Genomic DNA, 4,900 nt, shown 5'->3' with positions numbered 1-4,900 from the left:
ATTATTTAAATAATTTTCCTCTTGAATGGCTAAAAAGTAGAGTGGTCCAGAGGAGCTCTTAAAACCTGATAATGCGGAAATTCTTTGGAAATAATTTGTTACACTACGCGTATGGATGACTGTAAAGTGCCTTTAAGCGCACTCACTCCATCTCTGTCCCACCAGTTGCCCTCTCTTTCTCTCTCACTCACTCGCTTCCTCTCTCTTTCCCCCTCAACGGCCATGTTGTAACAATAATGTGCACTTATTTTTTATGGCAATCATTTAAGACAAAAATGTGGCTGAGGAAAAACGAAGTAGAAGTGAAATAAAAGCAGGCGAGTCCTTCAAAAGAGCGAACAAGAAGGACCTCTTACAAAAGTATTTGTATAACAGTCCACATATCTAAATGTGTGTGTGTGTGTTTGCGTGTGGTTGTGTTAGTGGGAGTGTAAGTGTGTAGGTAAGAGAAGCAACAAAGTAAAATTTTCGCGAAAGAAACGAAATGGCGCCCAAAATATTTGCCCAGCCAAAAGTTGAAGGAACAGTTCAATTCGAGTCCCAGGACACTCTTTCCCTCTCGCTCGCACACGTCCCTCAGCGCTCGTTCCCTCTCTTTCCCGCGGCAACGACGATGATGAACGTCAATCAGGGAAATTGCCATTTTTTCAACAATTTTTCACTCGTTTTCTGTGTGTTTTTTGCGCCGCGTTTGACGTCAGCAAGCCAAAATCGGAAGGCCAACTCCATTTTGATCCAACCGACTTCCGCGGTCGCAAATATCCTTGCAGATTATTATTTAATAGCAGTTGTTAGGTTGTGATCTTCATCTTTGTGAACAAGGCAAGATTTTCCTATAATCATTTTTAATTTTTAATAACAAATATATACAATTCTGATATAGCAAATCTTAAACGAGACAACAAGTTTATCTCCTAATCAAAAATGTTGTATTTCGAGTACCTCATTTCTTACTTGATAATAATAATTATTATTATAAGTGAACAACTTAGCTTAAAAATCTGATAACATTGAAGTTTATCAACCAGGTGTTCAAATCAGCTTTTTAATTTGATTAAAACCCACCACAACCTTCTATCCATCCATCCCTGAAAATGTCTTCTTTTAGCTGGATAAAGAAAATCTGTTGGCTAATCCTGCAAAAGATTTTTCTTTCAATTATCACGTATACAGCTTTTGTTTTTCCTTTTCCAATAAAATGCAGCTGTGTGTGAAAGCAGCAGCAACCTCAGATTAACTAATTAACTGAGCGATTTAAACTAGTTCGCATTTTCTTTTGTTCATCCAGTTTGCACCAATCTCCTTCTCCTCCCCGAATTTTCACATCCCGTTCAACCCATCAACCTTTCGGTCAACAGTTTTGCACTGCTTTGCATTATCTACCCGTCGAGTTTTCATGTGAAAAGTTTAACCAGCCATGAATTTCCGCTGCACATTCTTCTATAATTTTCTTAACCCAAAGTTTTTGCGACAATTACGTACGTGTGGCCAGGTTGGTTACTTCTCCCCAAGGGCAAAAACCGGGATGGGGGTTGTTAAAAGGTGACGTAGACAGGAGAGGGGGATGGGGATGAGGATGGGGAGGAGGAGGAGGAGGTCCTGATGCCAGGACATGCAGCAGAACATGTCAGCGTTGTTGTTGCGGCCAAGGTGAGCTACAGATGACAGACAGCCAGTTCGGTTGACTTGGGAGGAGGCAGCAAAAAACGGAGCGAAGGATCCGACATCCTGGTAGTCATCCTTGTCGCCAACGATGCCAAGCCATGTCGCAAGTACTTAGAAAACTTTACACTATATAAGCTCAACTTTTCCGACACAAAATGGTGGCTTGGCCCGGGGTTTTTCCAGCCAGGCGAAAGTGAGAGAGAGGCATTGAAAAGATCAGGCAGCAGGCGGTAATAATACGACAATAATGACACTGTTGACGGTGTCTGTCGCAACAAGCCATCATCCTCCACGACCTCCATCCATGCCACATCCATGCCACATCCATTCCACATCCTCTTTGAATGATGCCACAAATTGTGGCACACTCTTAAGCGCATCGCGCATAATTTCACTTGAGCGGCCCAACTAGAGTGCAGCTCCATTTAAGCCAACCCGGACTTAAAGTCCTCTGGCTTTGGCTTTTGTTTCTGTTTTTGTTCTCCTGCTGCTCCTGTTGCTCCTGCCGGATTTTTCTCTCCTTTCGGTTCTTTGCTTTTTCTGCTCCCGTTGCTCCTGCTTCTACTGCTCCTCCTGCTCCTCCTGCTCCTCCTGCTCCTCCTGCTCCTGATGCTCCTGGGCACCGCCTTCTCGCTCAAAGGAAATGAGAAAAATTTTCTTCATTTCCGTTAAATGTCACTACACTTTGACTCCGGCCACCGCCTGTTGAATGGCCGCCGGGCGGAGAGAGCCGGACCTTTAAAGGTGAAGCCAAGTCCCCTCCAAAGGTCCGGGATGCACACTGAAAGAAATCATCTTTGTATGGGAGAGGTTTGCAGATCTGTTTCCTAATTACAGTGAGGCCTGTTGAATTTGTATTTCATGGAAAACAGACCAAGAGATCTTCTCTATTCAGGATAGATTAAAACATATTGATTTATATTTGAACTCTCAGTATCTTTCTTTTTCAATGAATTTTTGTTAAGAAAAATAATAATACATTGTAGGAAAGATTACTGTTTGAACACAAGTTTTTATATGTATTTGTTATTAAATAATTATAGAATCTTTAAGTTCCCTCTTAACTTTGTTATTTTTTTTAACTTTGAATTATTTACAAATCAAAAAATCTCTTATTCAAATTACATTTCAGACTTGATGCAAGTTCAGTAGAGCCTAGTTTCATTTCCATTGCAGCCTTTAACTTTGTTACTCCGCACAGAAAACAATTGTCTTGCGCAAGGATGAGGTCCTTTGACCCAGGACTCCCGTTACCCCAACCCACCTAGCTACCCCCTTCTCACCGCCACCCCCTTTCACCCCCTTTCACCCACTACTCCCCCCTTTAGAAGGAGGCAAATCGTAAAGCGACATTAACTTAACAGCCTTAAAAGCTTTGCTCCTCTGTTCGGCGCGTTGTTCTGTCTTTGGGCCGTGCTATCGCTAACTCAATTTTTCACTGCCATTGTAGGCCTTCGACTTTTCGGGAATTCCCATCACCATTCTGCCTTTTCTGCCCGCCTGCCTGCCAACTGTTAAAAGAAGGCAAAACAGCCGACTGACAGGCAGCGAACCTAAAATAAAAAAAAAAAAACCAAAAAGAGGAAAAACCCTTATCCCGATTGCGAAAATCTACATTATCTGATTTTTATTTCACTTTGTCGGCGACATTTCGTAATGCGTTGCAAATCGAAAGCGAAGAGCTCCCAAGAAAAAGCGAAAGCGAAAGCGAATTAGACGAAGGCAGCGTTGCGCAAACCACAATTTTTTGGTAATTAGCTGAGAAAAGGCAAATATGAGATGGGGCTCACTCGTAATTTCCTCGAAGACGGGACGAATATAAATAAAACTGGGGGAAATGCTATGCACAGAGGAATTAGCTTTATACTCGGCACTCGCTTGGGTAATTATTACACACAGATTTTGTATGAGCCACACAAATTGGGGTAGAGGAGTCCATTTTTGGGTGTCAAATATTAAACATTGAGGAATTAGCTTTATGCTAGGCGTTCATTTGGGTAATTATTACAGCCAGATTGTAAGTATAAAGGTTAAAGACTGTGGAAGGGGAATTTATTTTTTGGGGATGCACTTTCCACATGGAATATAAATTACAAAAATGTTGCATCAAAAAAACATTACTTTATTTATAAGATCTAAAAATAATGTTCAAAATGATAGGTAGTGATATTTTTTTTAGGAACATTTAGTCTTAAATAATCTAGGCATTAAAAAAACCTTCTACTTATTTTATTTGTAATTTGGAACCCGTTTTACTTAATACTCCTTTAAATCAACAAGTAACGCCTAAAAATCTTCCCCTTTTTTCAGTTATTAATTCTGGCCCCCCAAAAAGCCTTTCGTTTTGGCCCATTGTGCCACGTACTGTACACACACATACGTACATACATAGCAACACATACACATATACTCGTAAGTACATGCCGTACAGACATGACACATTTATGCGTGTGGGTATAATTTATGTCTATACTTATTTATGCGTATTTTTGCAGCGTGCTCTTCTGTCTCCCCGTTTGATGTACAATGATTAATGGTGTAGGTGTGGGCGAGAGCGAGAGCGAGAGCGTGGCCTTGGATGGGCGGTGTGGGCGACAAAAAGGGCGAAAGGTGGTGCAGGGGGGCGTGGCATTTGGGGTCGAGTGTGCTCGTAAATTGGTGGTGCCAAAAAGTAGCGCGAATCCAGCGCAAAAACCACAACAGCCGAGCTTCGCGCTGGTCTATTCCTTTGGCTTTCGCCTTGAGTGCCTCACTTTTGGCCCCGCACTGAACAGAACCCATTTGACAGCACTCATAATCCAATATGAGTGCATATTAACTTTAATCAGTTAGCGCACGAGTAAGTCCTGCCCCGGATCGCGGTTATATGGCTATATGCGCCGCATATACTATATATTATATATAATATGTAATATATGGTGGTACGCGATGTCGGGGGAAAGCGGCAGATGTCAACAGACGATTCACTTAGACACATTTTTCAATGATGTTGCCGCCGGTTTGAGTTGATGTTGCTGTTGATGTTGCTGTTGCTGTTAAGTCGCGTCAAGTCATGCAATGTCAATATACTCATTCACCCCTCACCCCCTCGGGAAATCGGGCTATATATATACATGTAAATACAGAGAGAAATTACTCAGTACGTTTAATATGGTATCCTCCTATGATAACAAAATCAAGCGGAAACGTTACTATACTAATTATTGGACCATCACACTGGCATTTAAAATCATTT

This window comes from Drosophila ficusphila, unplaced genomic scaffold (assembly GCF_018152265.1).
Source record: "Drosophila ficusphila isolate 14025-0441.05 unplaced genomic scaffold, ASM1815226v1 contig_198, whole genome shotgun sequence".
In the NCBI taxonomy this organism is placed as follows: domain Eukaryota; kingdom Metazoa; phylum Arthropoda; class Insecta; order Diptera; family Drosophilidae; genus Drosophila; species Drosophila ficusphila.
Note: the sequence above shows the minus strand (reverse complement) of the source record.